The sequence below is a fragment of the Delphinapterus leucas genome, chromosome 10 (assembly GCF_059928025.1).
Source record: "Delphinapterus leucas isolate spDelLeu-1000000601 "Yukka" chromosome 10, BTC_Dleu_Yukka2, whole genome shotgun sequence".
Lineage (NCBI taxonomy): Eukaryota > Metazoa > Chordata > Mammalia > Artiodactyla > Monodontidae > Delphinapterus > Delphinapterus leucas.
In genome coordinates, this window is record NC_143138.1 from 4,935,108 (window position 1) to 4,953,057 (window position 17,950).

Sequence of the window (17,950 nt, forward strand, 5' to 3'; positions counted from 1 at the left end):
TGTCCTGTGCCTTATAAATTATTCATTCCTTTAGCAAGGCCTTAGGAGCATTTAGAATCCCTGTGGCTTAGGTAGGGATTCCTCAAAAGGAGGGCTTATACAGGAAATGAGAGTGGATCAGACAAACTCGTAACTTCTTAGCCGCTGCCCAAGGATAGATGAGAGGATGGTGGGGTGGAATAGAGGGGCTTCTGTCCATTGTTAGCCTGTGCCAGGCTCTGTGCTGAGCGTTTACAGGTAATTTTTCATTTATGCCTCACAAGAACCCTGTTCATTGGCTTCTGTTGATCATTGACTGAACACACTTAGAGACACAAAGAAGCTCGCCCGTGGTCATACAGCGTCCAGGTTGTGATAGGAAGACAATGCCTGCCTCTCTCCAGAACCTGGCTTTGAGCGACTCTATGTTCTGCTTCTGACTATGCAATCAAATAGGATTTTCTGTTTTCTAGAGGAGAATTACTCTCCATCTGATAGTGACCCAGACAGTCCAGTCACTAAGATCACTCTGAGGTTTAAAGAGATCTTCTCAATGGCTTATGATGTCATTCATCATTTACTTGGCCTCCCCACTTTGCCCCCTGGTTCTGTTGCCCCTGCCTGGCCCGCCAGGTAAGAATCCTTCAGAGCTAATATGACGATGGCCAGGTTCATGGCCAATAACAAGATTGACGGATGTCTAGGGACTGGAGGAGGCCCAGAACTGTGTTTTTTGTTTGGTTGGTTTTTTAAATTAATGAATTAATTTATGGCTGAGTTGAGTCTTCATTGCTGTGCGCGGGCTTTCTCTAGTTGAGGCGAGCGGGGGCTACTCTTTGTTGCGGTGAGCGGGCTTCTCATTCTGGTGGCTTCTCTTGTTGCCGAGCACGGGCTCTAGGCGCGTGGGCTCAGTAGCTGTGGCGCATGGCCTTAGTTCCTCTGTGGCATGTGGGATCTTCCCGGACCAGGGATCAAACCCGTGTCCCCTGCATAGGCAAGCAGATTCTTAACCACTGTGCCACGAGAGAAGTCCCCCAGAACTGGTTTTTGGAGGAACATCCTAGCTTTGCCCATAAGTACACCATTTGCTTACCACTGCGCAGAGGTGGGTCGGCCTTCTATGCTCTAAGCAGCTCCTTAATTTTCATGAGAGGACGTTTAGTGTCTGGTATTGGGCCATATGCAGGTGAATGTATTTGTAGGGCAGGAATAGAGATGTAGTCGTAGAGAATGGACACGTGGACACAGGGGGAGAGGGAGGGTGGGACGAATTGGGAGATTAGGTTTGACATAAATACACTACCATGTGTAAAGTAGATAGCTAGTGGGAACCTGTGGTATAGCCCAGGGAGCTCAGCTCGGTGCTCTGTGATGACCTAGATGGGTGGGATGGGGGAGGTGTGAGGGAGGTCCAAGAGGGTATACATATAGCTGATTCACTTCATTGTACAGAAGAAACTAACACCACATTGTAAAGCAATTTTATCCAATTAGAAAAAAGAGAGAGAGAGAGAGAGAGAGAGGGAATTCAATATGATTATTTTTGAGCCACTTCAGAATTGTAGTGTTTGGTCATGAAGAAACCTTAGAAATCATCCAGCTCAATTTCTCCATCTTACTGAAGAGGGAAGGAAAAACCTGCACATTAAGAGACTTGTTCCAGGTAACTGGTTAGTGGCAAGTCTAGAACACAGTTACCGGCACCCAGCACAGTACCTTCCTTCCACCTCTTTGATCTGATTTTATGGCGGCACCGCCCTTATCAAGCTGAATCATGTCATGAATAAGCCCTAAGAATTTTAGAATTTCAACTTCAAAATGTTTCACGTGGTAGGGCTTTCTGAGCACACGGGCTCAGTATATGTGGCACGCAGGCTCAGTAGTTGAGCATGTGGCCACAGTAGTTGCAGCACGCGGGCTCTAGAGCGTGCGGGCTTCAGTAGTTGCGGCGCACGGGCTCAGTACTTGTGGCTTGCGGGCTTAGTTGCTCCACAGCATGTGGGATCTTCCCAGACCAGGGGTCGAACCCGCGTTGGCAGGCGGATTCTTAACCACTGCGCCACCAGGGAAGTCCCAGTAGGGCTTTCCTTTTAAAGGCAGATTTACCTTCCTTATTATATGTTGGTTAGGCTAGTGATAAAATTATTATGTTTCTAAATGTACAATGGTGGATGATGAGAGAGACTCTTCCGAACTATTACCAGGCCTGCTGGAGAGCTTCACATCCAGCAAAGTGGAAAATCTCCTTATGGATGTTCCATTTTCTTATACAGGTTTTCAATGGAGAGGAAGAAAACCTAACAAAAAGGTAATAAAAGGAAGAGGCACATATCGTTGTGAACGTCTTTATCACTTTTTAATCTTCTAGGCCCCCGACCTTATTATCGAGGCCTCAGACACACAGATGTGGGCTGTACCCTCTGACCCAGTGTCCTTGGAGAATGGGCATGTGAGTGGAGGAGACCTAAGAAAGAATCTGTTCATTAAGTTTACTGTTTCATTCATTAAAAATAATCCCACGAGTGTGGACCAGTTAAGGCAGTAACATCAGGGCCCATGCTGTGACCCCTTGCCTTGTCTTCTGCTCTACTCCATACGAATTTTGTCACATTGTCATTGTCACATTGACTTCACACTGAGATACAGAAGAGCCCATGGCCTTTTTCTTTTCTTTTTAACATTTTGTTGAAGTGTAACGTGCTCACAGAAAAGTACACATAGTATAAAGGGACAGCTCCCTGAATTTTCACCAGATGAACCCACCCCCGAGAGCTTTTGAGTACCACAGGCCTGGTTTCATAATCTGGTGTCACCATTTGCGATCTGTGTCACCTTGGGCAAATTATGGGACCTTTGTGCATCTTAGTTTTCTCACCTGGCCGTTGCTTTTCATAGGTATTTGTGGAGAGTAAAGATAATATATGTAACTTACCCAGGGTTGTTCTTCCTTCCCTCTAATCTGAGGAGAGCCTCTGCAAACTAACACCCTCAAAGTGGGTTACGTATGTGGTAGTTGGAAGTGTGTGATGTTAAGTAACCACTCACGTGTATCCAGAAATGTAGTTGACAATATGGATCATAGAAAACAAATGCCCGCGACTGATTTTGGCCCAATCTCCTCGAGGGCTCACTGGGGAAGCTTGGTTTGGAGTAGGTTAAAGTCTTACCCAGTTTACTTATTCACATATACCCCGCTTCATTCCAAAAAGGGATCATAGAGATACACATAGTACGACAGTATTTAAAACAAGTGAGGGAAAAATGAAAAAGAGAGGGGAAAAATAATTTAAAAAGAAAATATAAACGAATGAACGAATGAATGAGTGAATCAACAAGGAAATGAATCAAGGCTAAAGTAGAAACGTAAGCTAAAGCCTGGGGTGAGGTTGATACACAAAATAATGCCGCAAAATCCAGCTCGTTTGCTAGATGTGGGCCTGAGAGCTGGCTTTGGTCAGCTTAGCACAAAGCAAATAGGGGAAATGATTAATAATGAGACTCATAGGGCCCTTGTGATATGAAAACAAACCAGTTGTGCAGGAGAAACACGATTTTTTCCTTGGCACCAAGACCTTCCTTCTGTGGGTCTTCACAAGGAGAATTTGATGCAAAGTGGTGAGATGCCCTGTAATTGATCAAGTCATCTGCTTTGTAAGGCTGTGTCTTAGCCTCTGCCTCTCTGCATACAGGTGGCACAGAGCCAGCACCTAATTTTATACAAACAGTTTTATAAATGACCATAAACCGATGAAATTGTGTTCTCCAATTTCTTTCAATGATACAATGAAAATTAACACAGGCTGGTTCCATGGAACAGAGAAATCCACTTGTGAAGTTTCTAAACCTACCAGGCAGCGGTGTGGTTTAAGCTGGATGGGACAAGAAGAATTTTCGACTGTTCTTCTAAAGAAGACTCTGAGGGGGAAGCATGATTTTTAGGATGTGCCTGGGAAAAAGGGACTAGGAGAAACTGAAGGGAAGGGGGCTTTCTCGGTGTGAGCTGCGATCTGAGAGCCAGTACAGGCCTGGGCCTGCAGGACTTGACTTTGGGGAGAGGAAAACTATGCTTCATTGAAAAAATTATAGTTCCTCACCACTGAGGAGCAAGTTTGGGGGAAGGATAATGAGGTCAGTTTGGGAGAGGCCGGGTTTGCAGCACCCCTACCTGGGAAGTTATATTTTACACACACACAGACACACACACACACACTCAAATATATATCCTTGTCATTACGTTAAGTAGACTATCTGGCAGATTCCAGCTGAATGAGGGCATGTACACAGAGGCAAATGATGAAGAATTGGGTTTACTTTTGAAATTTCAAATTCAGATGTTTGTCAAATAAAACCACCCTTAATAGTAGCAACAAATAGTGTGTTTTCTTGCCGTCACTGGTAAAACAGTGGGTCTCAAAGTCTAGTTTGGAACCTTAGGAATCCCTGATGTCCTCTCCATGGGTCCATGAGGTCAAAACTATTTTTATAACAATAATAAGGTTGACTTTTTTCACTCTTTTTCTCTCTGGACTTAGAGGATACGTGATGTGTGATATCACAACAGACCGCAAAAGGACTTCCCTGGTGGCGCAGTGGTTAAGACTCCACACTCCCAGTGCAGGGGGCCTGGGTTCGATCCCTGGTCAAGGAACTAGATCCCACACGCATGCCGCAACTAAGGAGCCCGCCTGCCGCGACTAAGACCCAGTGCAACCAAATAAATAAATATTTAAAAAACCCAAAAAACAAAAATCAGACTGCAGAGAGCCCCAGCACCTTCTAAATCCAGGCATTAAAAGAGATTTGCAAAAATCTAAAGCTATGTATTCTTCTCATTAAATTTTTTTTTGGAACACAGTTATTTTTCCTAAAAATATGCTATTTATACTGATGTGATGGGTTTATCATTATTTTAGATAATAAATTTAATTTATCCTCGGTTTTAATTTCTAATATGGAAAATACTGACAGCTGTAAACCTAAGCAAACAAAAGCTCTTTGGGATCATCAATAATTTTAAGACCAAAAAATTTGAGAACCCCTGTATTAGGAGTATTCTTACCATAGACATTTTTTTTTTTTTTTTTTTTTACCATGCCATGCAGCATGCGGGATCTTAGTTTCCCAACCAGGGATCAAACCCGTGCCTCCTGCATTGGGAGCGCAGAGTCTTAAGCACTGGACCGCCAGGGAAGTCCCTGCCATAGACTTTTGATACCAGGCACTAATAATGGTACACAAAGAGGTGTATACCTCACTGCCTGGACACAAACCTGCAAGTAAATATACAGAATTGTTCCAAACAGCGTTGGCATCTCCGCTTTATCAGCATGTTCCTACCACAGAGATTTAGTTAGCACTGGGATCATGGCAATTAATAAACAAGGTCTCTACCCTCATGGAACTGATTTATAATAAAAGTGTGTCGAGAAATCAGAATCGTTAAGGATTTGCAGCATACCAGAGGTCAGTGTATACTGCAACTCTGGAATTGGTAGAAGGTGAACCTCTGAGGGAATGAATATCACTCCTCGCTGTGGGCAAGGCCCTGTGCTGAGTGCTTGTGTGTTACTTAACTTTATCGCAGTCTTGGATGGTTCATATCATCGTATGTCTTGATGAGTGCAGACACTGAAACTCAGAGAGGCTAGATCATTTGTCTACGTTGTCAGTTGATAAGAGATAGAACCAGGGTTTGTGCATTTTTGTAGCGCCTTTGCTTTAGGTAGTCTTTCTCTTTTAAGGAAGCAGTAGATCTGCCCTTTCTCTCTCCCCACATCCACGTTGGAGGAAGGACCCGGCTTTGCCGTACTCTTGCAGCGCGTCTTGTGTACCACGTTCTCGCACAGACGTGGAGAGTAGTGGTAAGGAAACCTTCACATCCAGGTTGGGAATCTTCCACTGTGGTAGCATCCAGGTGCATGGGGCTGACGTTATCTACGAAGGAGTTTCAGACAGTGTGGAACCTGTTTGACCGGCCGAGCCCACCCAGAGGGTACTAGACACCCATGCAGTAACCACGGCAAGGTCTGTTTCCTTGTATCCTCTTTCTGCACAGCCAATTAAGATTTCAAATCACTTCTTTCTTTGCCAGGACAGATTATTGCTTAAGTGTCTCCTAGAGGTGACCTTTCTGGGCCTGTAAATGGTTTAATTTGGACCCTGGTAGGTGTGCTGGGCCGAATCTAGGGGGCATCTTTGGATTCAAAGCCAGTTTCGGCCACTTGGGTTTTCGTGGTAGCCGCCATGGTAGGTACTTCTGGTCCCAGAGGAGCTTCCTCTGAGCTATGTGATGTACCACCCCCCTCCCCCTTGTACCCTCCCAGAGAACCTTCTCCATCAACTGCCCGAAAGGCCTGTGACCTGTGGTCAGAGCCCAGCATAGTGACTGCTTGGTGTATCAGCCTCTCCGGAAAGCAGTCTAAAAACCTGTGCACGATTCTGGAATCTTTCAGATGCCTCAGGGACTGGAAATAAGTCTCTTCTAAATGGAGAGCACACTTGCATACATACCCACAAATAGTCTTCATTTCAGGATGGAATCAGGGCCTCTGCTGGCCAGATTTTTGAGTTGCATTTTAACTCCGCTCATGTCGCTGTATGGTTTGAAACATCCGTTGTCCATGCAGCCGACGAAGCCTGCAGAGGTAGCGGGTCGCGGCAGGCTGTGCGTGGGAAACAACGTTGATCATGTGTCTGAATTCAAAACATGCATTTTGACCAGTTTCCTCTGGGTGGTTTCTTCTCTTGAAAAACGACTTGCTCTAGCTAGCTGGCCGGCGAAGCCCTCTCGCTGCGCGAGGGCTTCTCACATTCATTCCTCTCTTTCCCGGGGCTGCTCCTCCCAGCGTTGCCAAGCCTCAAACGTCTCAGCCCCCACCTCTTGCCCAGCTTATCAGCCGTCCTTAACCTTTGTCCCGTTATCTTGGTGGGGCTGTGGTGCACTCACCGTGCAGCAGGAAAACCGTACCTCTGTGCTCAGAACACTGGTCCTCCAACCCGCTGGTAACTCTTTCCACCGTGGTTTAAATCAGGGCCCATAGGACTTCCCTGGAGGCCCAGTGGTTAAACACTCCGTGCTTCCAACGCGGGGGGTGCGGGTTCGATCCCTGGTCGGGGAACTAAGATCCCACATGCTGCGCAGTGCAGCCAAAAAATAAAAAATCTAGAAAAAGAAAAAGGAAGGAAGGAAGAAGGAAGAAGGAAGGAAGGAAAGAGAAAGAAATCAGGGCCCTTCCTCAGCTTTCTTGATGTCCTGGTTTGCCTTTGGGGAGAGAAGGAAGAGCCATTCCAGTTGGGTCTTTACAGCTGAGGGTGTTTTCAGTTGGCATCTCGGAAGATGGTTTGCCAGCTTCTCCCTGGCAACACCTGGCATTTCATAGTCCTGTTACTTCCCATCCTTAAGGCAAGGCACGCACACAGGGCGAGTGGCCTTCAGCAGATCGGGGCAGTTCGGAGTTGTCTGAACACAGCGACTTTGATCTGTTGGTCTGTTTTAATTTCAGCCCCTTTAAAGAAAGTCCGAATCCTTATTTCAAGTAGAGCCAAGCCAGTCAGAGGGACCCCACCGGTGTGATTTCAGGACCAGCCGTGATAAAGCGGGGACCTTAGGGGGTGAGACAGGCTCACTGAGACCTTGGGAGATTCAAGCCCTGCTAACCCTCCCTTCGGCAAAATGGGGGCAGGTGTCTGACTCCGGGGTGGTGGCAAACGTTAGATGCGATCCTGTAGGCAAACCACGTGGCTCAAGGTGGAGTCAAGGCTCGGGACACGTTAACTGTGGTTTGTTTCCAGCTTCACGATCCAGACCTGTTTCCAGTGCAAGCTTTTGTAGCTCTGGAGCTCATTGCTACAACCAGCATTATAGCAGTAAAGCTAAGGAGAGCCTGTGTGTGTGTGGGGGGGTACCCTCAGCTGCTGGGGAAACGGAAGGGAAGAGAACAGAGGCAAGGACAAGCCGTGCTTCCAGCAACTTGAGTCACGAGGAGAACTTTGAGAGGCTGGAGCCAGAGGGGAAGGCAGGGGAGGCTGGGGGGGACCTGCATGTGTTTGCACGCCCGCCTGTGACGGCTGAGGTGCTTTCTCCTCTTTCCCCGATGTCTTCTACCACTGGACAGGCCGCCCTCAGGCTGCTGGGCAATCTGCATCCGGGCCCTACCTCCAGATGATGCCGCAGCTGCTGGTGGTGCCTGCACGGCCACGTGGCCTTGTCAAGCGCCTTCTGGCTGCTGTGAGCACCCGGGAGGGCTTTCAGATTTCAAGAAGTGAGAATACTCAGCTCTGGGAGCTGGTGGGGGGATGGGGCCTGAATTGCTGTCCCGGTTTCACGTAGCTTTGGACCTCCAGCCAGTCACTCTCTGACCCCAGTCTCCGCACATGCGTGAGGATTGTGAGTTATGTGTGCACATGCATAGACCAGACCCTCCAGGCCCTGAGATCCTCCCCACGGGGACTGAATGCATTTGAAACCAGCTCTCCAGGCCTCCTTCTTGGAGGTCGTACCACCTGCCAGGATTAGCACCTGGGGAGCGGTCCCTAACTACCAGCGCCTCTCCAGCCCCCATGCAGCTTTGAGAAATTGTCATTTGGGGACCGTGTTCTACATACCCGTGACCAAGTTTGCTGGAACAACTCAGCAGTTCCCAGCACAGCCCAGTGACCCCACTGCTTCCCGCGTAGCCCAGCCTTTCTCAGCCTCCACCTTGAACCTGCTTCTCTTCTGTGACGCTGTCTGAGAGCTAGAAACTCATCAATGAATCTTTCATTTTCAGTGTGCTCTTCCTGAGTGAGTTGTCACTTGGGTTTTTTTCTAACTTTGCTCTCTGATCTCAAGGGCCACATCTGACAGAATGCTTGTGTTTAAAAAAAGGAGGGGTGTGGGCTTTTTCAACATCTTTCTCTGTTAATCAAACGGCTCTGCTTTACCCTAAATGCCTTACACAGGACTCATTTAGAAGACAAGGTGCTGCTCGGGAGAAAGTGAAAGTAGCTGATAATCCTTTTTTTATATGTGAAAAAACTGACAAGCCATTTAAACCTTTTTCCTCCTGGTAACTTAGAACAAAATCGACTTGAATTTTTGCCACTTTTGATTTTTCCCTCCTTGTGCCCAGGATAACGATGTCATAGGAGCTTTTAGGTACCACACTCCTGCTCAACTCTTTAGGTAAGAGGAATAATTGGCTTTCTCCTTGAAAGGAGGGCAGTACGGGCTGTGTCTGAGCTATTCTCTTGCAAATCCCCCTGGGTACTTAACGGTAAAGTCTGACTAGCTTCTAGTCTGCGACTCTTCTCGCTTTCCTTTGAACAAGGGCAGTGAGTTGCTCTTTTTCTGCCCAGCCCTCACGCTGAAAAAATCCAGTAGGTGGCCAAAGAGTCTTTAGAAGACTGAAGACAGAGCCATTGGACCAGGTTTTAAAAAGAAAAGCGTGCTTGGAGCTTTGTCCAGAGAACAATGCAGGAGGAGCTGAATGGGACCGCGGCTTGGGGACAGGTGACTTAAATTAGGCAAGTTACAAATTGACATGTCTGACTATGGCTAAATGAAGTTCTCAAAATAATCCCCAAACCTGGCACTCGGAGGGCTGAAGCAAGTTCTCAGACCAGAGCTCTCGGCCAGCCTTGTTTCAGCCTCTAATTTATGATGTGGTAGCACCCTCTGCAACCCCACCGGGAGCCCCTCTGGAAGGCTTGCTCTGCAGGACATGGACGGACTCTGCCAGCACCCAGGGAGCCCAACCCCGGGAGTCCCATGGGTTGAGAACTTTGCCCTTTGTAAACGCCTTTTGTAAAAAAATTCTGAGTTGCGGAGATGGCGATAAGGAAATTGCTCTGCAGTTTTATGGTGCCAGCACTTGGTTTCCTGTGGTTTCCCATGTGCCGCTTTGATTCGAGTACTGCAAGGCCTGAGAAGCGAGTGTGACCCCACCCTCTGTCACCTGTCCTGGGTCTGGCTCGTGTACGTCCCGTTTCCCGAGCCACAGGTGCGTGCTGTGTCCCGGGGGATGTTCTCAGGAGCGATCTGCATCTTCGAATAAAAGATTCACTGAAAGCGACTGGTGCCTTTAGCATTTGTGCGGTGATTGTCTTTATAGATATGGTGGTAAAACAGACGTTACATATAATTTACTATTTTAGCTGGTTTTTTTGTTTTTTGGGGTTTTTTTTGCAGTACGCGGGCCTCTCACTGTTGCAGCCTCTCCCATTGCGGAGCACAGGCTCCGGACGCGCAGGCTCAGCGGCCATGGCTCGTGGGCCCAGCCGCGGCATGTGGGATCCTCCCGGACCGGGGCACGAACCCGCGTCCCCTGCATCGGCAGGCGGACTCTCAACCACTGCGCCACCAGGGAAGCCCCATTTTAGCTGTTTTTAAGTGTACAGTTCAGTGGCATTAAGTCCATTCACACTGTTGTGTGACTATCACCTCCATCCTCTCCAGAACCTTTTCATCTTCCCAAACAGAAACTCTGTCCCCATTAAACACTAACTCCCCATCCCCCTCCCTGGTAACCCCTGTTCTACTTTCTGGCTCTATGGATTTGTCATTGTAGGGACATCATGTAAGTAGAGTCATCCAGCATTTGTCCTTTTGTGACTGGCTTTTTTCACGCAGCATAATGTTTTCAGGGTTCACCTATGCTGTAGCCTGTGTCAGTACTTCATTCCTTTTTAAGACTGAATGACATTGTACACATAGAGCACATTTTGTTTATCCATTCTTCATCTGTGAACACTTGGGTTGCCTCCACTTGTTGGCTGTTGTGAATAATGGATGTCCAAATATGTTTGAGATTCTGCTTTCAATTCTTTGGGGTATAGATGCAGAAGTGGAATTGCTGGATCATAGGGGTAATTCTATTTTTAAGTTTTTGAGGAACTGCCATACTGTTTTTCCATAGAGGCTCTTCTGTTTTGCATTCCCACCAGCAGTGCACAAGGGTTCCATTTTCTCCACACCCTTGCTGACTGTTGTTGTTTTCTGGGGTTTTGGTACTAGGCCTCCTAATGGGTGTGGGGTGGTGTCCCATGGTGGTTTGGGACAGTGGTGGTTTTAGTATTGGTGTTTGGTGGCGTGCAGAGCTGAACCCCCCTGCTGTGTTTCTGTGCGATAGAACAGACTCTAGGAGGAGGCCCCTTCCCCTTCCCCATTGCCTGGGGTCTAGATCGGAGCCCTTGCTCTGGTCTGCTCTAGCTAAGCCCTGCGGCTCTTTGGGCAACTGGAGATAAGAGACACGTGATCTGGGCCGCTCTTAGCTCCATCCTGGTGGAAGGAGGTTGTAGCACCTTGGGGTGGGTTGGGATTCCTTGAAGATCTTTCTTCCAAGCACATGGGCAGGAGCATAGGCACTTACTTTGATCAGTTTGCTGGGGGGTGTGCTTTCACTGGAAGGCAAACTCACCACTGACACATTTTTTAGTTTTACAGAGATATCCTGCGCCTCCCACAGCTTTTGAAAAAGACGCTCACCTACCACAAAAGCATTAGTTTTCCAGGGTAAATGGAAAAAATACAAGACCTGTTTATTGCAGGTTTATGTTTCCAGTGGAATGATTGCTTTTTAGATGATTTTGAAAATTGTGGCTCCGATCCCAGATTTCTGGTTTTATAAAATGCTTTGAGATTCTGTAATATGAGGAGATAACACATAAAGTTCATATGGGTAAGAATAAGTCTAATTAAGTTAGTACAATAATAAAGTAAGGCAATTACATAAAATTTGGGAAATAGAAAAAATATAACCCATTCCCATCACTCTAACATTATTTCTTTATCATTTTGGTACATTTCTTTCCAGTCTTTTTTACTTACTTAAAGAAAAAACATGATTGTAATAATATGTACATAAAGTGTGTGACTAAAGCTTTCCAAAAGGTTTTGCCCAGTTTGCTGATGCCATTAGCAATTCAGCATGTGAAACATCTACTCATTTCATTATATCCTGGTGGACTTTGGGCATTTTTTCCCCCCTAATTTAATAGAAAAAAAAATGTTTACTTACCTTAATTTATATTTCTTTTGTAAAAAGCAAATGATGTTTTTCCTGGTTTGTTTTTTGCTTTTTTAATTTGACATAGAGAAGGTTCATATTTCTATGTGGTCAAGTTATCTATGGTCTTTTTTTTTTTAATGTCCCTTTTATTTCTAATTTTATATTTGTCTATTCCTTATTTGCATTCGAGTTTTAAAACTTCTTCCCCCTCCAGTGGTATGATACATTTTTTTCTCTCTGGGAGTATGACCAATTTTTTTTTTATTTTATTTTTAGGTTTTAAAACTACATCCCTCTTTAACTAGTTAACCCACAAGGAATTTATTTGGGTGTATGGTTTGAGGTAAGAATTTACCTTGATATTTTCCCCCATATTGCTAACCAAGTATTCCAACAATTGTTACTGAATTACTCTGAATAATTCTGTCCTTCTCTGATGATTACTGGTGCTTCCTGTATCATAAACTGACTTTTAATAAGTGTATCAGACAGATCTATTCCTAGTTTATCTACTCTGTTCTGTTAATTAGTTTTTTCTTGCACAGTCCCCATGCTTTAATTATAGACTGATAATTGTTTAAATATCTAATACGCCTTCTTCCTGTAGTTGTATAGCAAAATTTTCTTTACTATTCTCATCTGTTTGTTTCTTTTAGGCTCACATGGGAACTGTTTTGTTATGTTTCTTTGTATAAAATGTTCTATCCAGTTGGGGTTTTGATCAGAATTGCAGTTAACATATAAATTAATTTAGAATATACATTTTAAAAAATAAAATTATAGCCTTCCTATCTAAATCTTGCTTCATCTCTCTTTACTTTTTGTTATATCTATGTCTAGGTGGGTTTTTTTTTTTTTTTTTGCTTTTATTGATTACACACAAACTTTGTTGAATTTGTTGATTTGTGAATGGGGTTTTTTTAATTGTACTTTTTCTTTTAATTGTACTTTTTGATGGTTATTGCTTTCACATAGGAAGTGTGTGTGTGTGTGTGTGTGTCTGTGTGTACTTGCATATGTTATAGCTATTCACTTACAGAGCAAAGCAATAACATATTGAAGAGAACACAGTCGTTGGAGTGTTTGGAATGGATCAGACTTGGTTTGAATCCCAGCTCTACTACTTACTAGATGCCTGACTCTTCAATATAGCACTGCAGTGTTGATCATATAGGATTTCAATAATGATAGCTACTTTGATTAGATTTCTCTTGAATATAGTTTTCCATTTATTTCTTTGGGTTTTCTATTTACACAATGATATCTACAATTAATGATAATATGAACTTTTTCTTTCCAGTATTTAAATCTCTTAATCTGTTTCACGTCTTATTGCATTGGCCAGAAAAACTTGCTAAACAATACTAAATAATTTTTTTCTGTCCTGGAGATTTTTGTTCTTATTTTTAAAGAAGTTCCTCTAGCTTCTCATTATGAAGTATAATTTCCCTGTGAAATATATTAGTTGGCTGTGGTTTGAAATGGATACTCTTTATATGTTGGAGAAGTATATTTCAGTTCTTACTGTTTAAGTGTTTTTAAGTTAAAAATCAGTTATCTTGGGGACCACCATGGTGTCCAGTGGTTAAGCCTCCACACTTCCAATGCAAGGGGCACAGTTTCGATCCCTGGTCGGGGAACTAAGATCCCACATGTTGCATGGCACAGCCAAGAAAATATTTTTAAAAATATATATATATATATACTGGTTATCTTGGAAGATTCATACAATTTGAACAACTTTATTTACAAATTACAATATTAATATTACCTAAGAGGAAAGATAGAAATTAAGGGTCAGTCCTATCTTGAACATACAGGTTATTATTTCCTGTAAAAATACCTGTCTCTGTATGAGGTATTTATGAGTCCTCTTATGGATTTGAATACTGAAGAGCAGTTAACCTTCTTGGGGATGGGGTGGGGTCAGGGAGGGCATCTACCCTTTAGTGGCCTAACCACCAGTTTCTTCATATAGAGAAATCTGTGCCTTGCTTTTGTATCTGGTTGGGGTTCCACAGGAACCTTTTAATCTTTGATTCCTACTTTGAATTCCCATGTATACCAAAACTTGGAACATAACAAGTTTTAAGTAGAAATCATATTTAAACTTTGTAATCTTAAACTAGGTATTCTTCTGGTTCAGGTTTATTGGTGTTTTAATAATAATTGTTTTCCTGATGTAAAAGTAATATATATTCATTCTGGAAAATTTGAAAAATGTGGACAACCACAAAAACAAAACTTAAAAATAACACATACCGCTTTATAATTTTTTCACTCACTGTATTTTGAACATTTTCCAACCTTAAGTAAACTTACACTTCATGATTGCTAATGGTAGCCTGTTATTCTATCATATGACTATTTTACCATTTATGTACTAAAGCCCTATTAGTAGACATTTAGCTTGTTTCCAGTTTTTCATGATGGCAAGTGATCTAATAACAACCACCTTTATACAAATATCTTTGTATATATCTCTTTAGAAAAGCTTCTAGGATTCTTTTTTTTTTATTGGAAGTGGATTGGCTGGCTGAAAGAAGTACACATTTTCAAGGATATAAATTTTCAAATTTCTGTTCAAGATAATTGAAACACTATCATTGCCACAACAGTGTATATCTGTTTTCCTCAGCTTTGCCCAAATTAGATGTTGAAATTTTAAAATATTTTTTGCCAATATGATAGGGGAAAAAAATCTTAACTGCAAGCTTTGATTTGCATTTCTTTCATTACTACAGATGCTGGACATTAAAATGTGTTTATTAAGTATTTATACGTTTGCTTTTGTGAATTGCTTTTTCATATCCTTTGTCCATTTTGCAGTTGAGGTGCTCTTTTTGTATTGACTTGTAAGAGTCGGTAGAGCATAAAAATTAAGAGGAAAAGCATGAAACTCAGAAAGAGGGCTACATTCATGTCTCTGTTCTGATGCTTATTAGCTCTGAGACTGGGGCTGTGTTACTTCTTAGCCACTCACTGTCTCCACTTCTCTATTTTAAAAGTGGAACTAACTGTATCTCCCTTATAGGATTATGATGAGATATTGTGTGCAAAGCTAACACATCTTATACACCTACTAGAGTGTAGCTTTTGTTATACTGTTATACTGAGGCTCCTTACCAACTCTGCCTGTAAATATGCTTTTCTCCTAGTTTGTCATTTCCCTTTCAATTTAGCCTGTAGATTTTTTTTTAATGTATTTAAATCTAAAATTGTTATGCAAATGGAAATGTGCATCTTTTCCTTTATGGTTTCTTCCTTTGCCCTAAAAACCCTTCAAACCTGCCCCCACCCCACCCCCTACCCCCCCCCAACTGCCCGGCCAGAGGCCAGGTAAATATTTACATATTTTTCTTCTGATTCTTCTATCCTTTTACATTTTACATTCAATTCTTTAATCTATTTGGAATAGGTTTTAGCCTTTGGTGTAAAGTTAGTGTGAAGTTGGTATTTGGTGTGAATTTTTTTCCCTTTCAGTTGTTCCAGTTCTGTTGACTCATCTATCCTTTTCCTCTTGCTGATTTGAAGTGCCACCTTTATCATATAGCAAATACTTCTAGGTTTCCTGTTTGATTCCACTGACCAGTCTAGCATTGCGTTGGCACTATGGCATAGGATGGAACATACGTACATTATGTATATTCTAGCTGTATTGCATGCTTAATATCTACATGTACTTATCTCATCTCCCTCCTATTTTTTTTTTCCCCCAAAACTGAAAGTTTGTTTCTCTGTGCAACTCTAGACTTACAGCCTGATCAGGACATGAATTTTCCTGTCATCCTATAGAGTGCAATAGAAAGAACTTGGGCTATAGACTCAGAGGACTTGGATTCCAAACCTTGCTCCACTCACTAGCTGTTTAAGTCGGGCATATTATGTACTCTCTGTGCCTTGGGTTCTCTACTGAAGGAATCATGGGAAAATCAGCTCTTATCCCAAATTAATCTGAAATAATAGGACCAACTTGACCAATCAGAGAGTCACATCACTCAGGTCTATCTATTTCTATAAAATAAGCCATTGTTTTAATGACTGCAGAAAGTTTCTAACTCAGTATTTCGGTTATAACAATTTTGTCTTATCTGTTTTCATCATAATATAATTTCAGTAACACTAAACAGCTTTATAAGTACTTTTATGTATATACGTGCTCACATATGTAAATCCAGCTATATAAACATACTCATATTGATAAATGGACGATTATCATGTAGCAGTCAAGATATAATGAACTTGATGTGGACTATTCTGTTTTTTTTAATAAAAGATTACATAGGGAACTTGATGTAACCTTAACAGTTTTATTGGATTAAGATGTACGTGTTTGCTGCAGCATGTAAATATTAAGCCTCAACATTTTAAAATATACAATAAGAGCCGCAGTTTACTGCATACATAACATGGGCCAGATGCCTTTTTGTTTTTTTTGTTTGTTTGTTTGTTTTTTTGCTGTACGCGGGCCTCTCACTGTTGCGGCCTCTCCCGCTGCGGAGCACAGGCTCCGGACGCGCAGGCTCAGCGGCCATGGCTCACGGGCCCAGCCGCTCCGCGGCATGTGGGATCTTCCCGGACCGGGGCACAAACCCGTGTCCCCTGCATCGGCAGGCGGACTCTCAACCACTGCGCCACCAGGGAAGCCCGGCCAGATGCCTTTTTGAATGCTTCATGCATATCATCTCTTTTGATCCTCATTATTACATCCGTTTTATAGTTGAAGGAACTGAAGTTCTCCAGAGTTAGACAACTGTACTAGTGACAGCTGGTAAGTGACGGTGCTGGGATGGTACCCAGGGCTGTCTCACAGCCCAGTCCATGCTCCTTACACTGTAATGGGCCACTTCCAAGTATATTTGCGGTCCTTGTTTTGCTTTGTAAAGTCCAATTTCTGAGAATTTGGAGAAAAAAGAAAGTAGTTGAAGCCTGAAACTTTGGTTTCAGTTTAGGAATAAAACATGCTCTGATACACAATGGAATGGCTGTAAGGCACAGGAAACATGAAGAACTCATACAACTATAGTGTAAAGATAAATCGTGGGGAAGAGGAACGGATCTGATGTGGAGAGAGCTCACATTTTAAAATTTGAATTACCTATATTGTCTGTCACATTCTGTAGATGGTTGCTTCAGATCCTTGACTCTGATAGAGACGTTAAAGATAGGGACATTAAAACATAACAACCCTTTAGCCTGTAAGACCCACTGGGGCAGGGAACCTGTGTGCTTTATTGTACTCAGAGCCTGGAACATCATCATTGCAACCAGTCGCTGGTTGAATGAATGAGTAATGCGTGTCAGGTTTCTTTAGTAACGTGAAGAAGTAACGTAGTCAGCCCACACACTCTGAAATATCTTATTTTTTGAGCATGGACTCCATTACGTAGCTGAGGTGAGCATATGAAAAAGTGCCTGAAATTGCTAAGTCCATTGCCTTGCAGGAGTTAGAGGCAGTGGGCAGAATCATCCCCACACCCTAGTCACTGTGGAATGACACCCAAGCACTAGATATGACTTTATTTCTTCCTGAGGGAAAGAAAGAGAGTCTTCTGTCTATTAGGAGAGACACATTGTTTTCAGTGTTTGCAATTGTCAGCCTCTTTCATGGCTATCTAGTTGTGTGATTTACTGCAGCTCCTTAGCACTTTTTACAGTTGAAAACTCTGTTCTGATCCTTTGGCCTGGGAACATGTGGACTTAGTCTGTTAGCAGGAGGACCAGTGGCCAGAGTTATTGGAAATACTTCTGCGCTGTCAGTAAGCTCGACTGACGACTACCGTTTGGGGGTGGACTTAACTGAAACTGCAGAAATTTTACTTTGCTTCTGTCCACCCTCAATTGAACCCACAAAGGTACAGATACTTACTGCTTATTGAGGAAGTATTTATTTCATTTATTTGTACTCTGGTACGTGACAAAAGAGCGCTATCCGACAAAGAAATGTTGAACTCCGAGTACATCTTTTAGGGAAAGAAAGAATC

At 43.3% G+C, this 17,950-nt stretch overlaps 1 protein-coding gene across 2 annotated transcripts in view; it reads left to right on the forward strand.

Moving 5' to 3' along the window:
* RREB1 (ras responsive element binding protein 1) overlaps nucleotides 1–17,950 on the forward strand; it is a 181,369-nt gene that overhangs the window by 16,376 nt on the left and 147,043 nt on the right. The window contains exon 2 of one of the 2 annotated variants that reach the window (XM_022586605.3): nucleotides 12,243–12,309. The exons of the other annotated variant lie outside the window; for it this stretch is intronic. The gene's annotated coding sequence lies outside the window, so the exon portion shown is untranslated. The remainder of the gene's footprint in view (nucleotides 1–12,242; nucleotides 12,310–17,950) is intronic. 2 annotated transcript variants of the gene reach the window in all.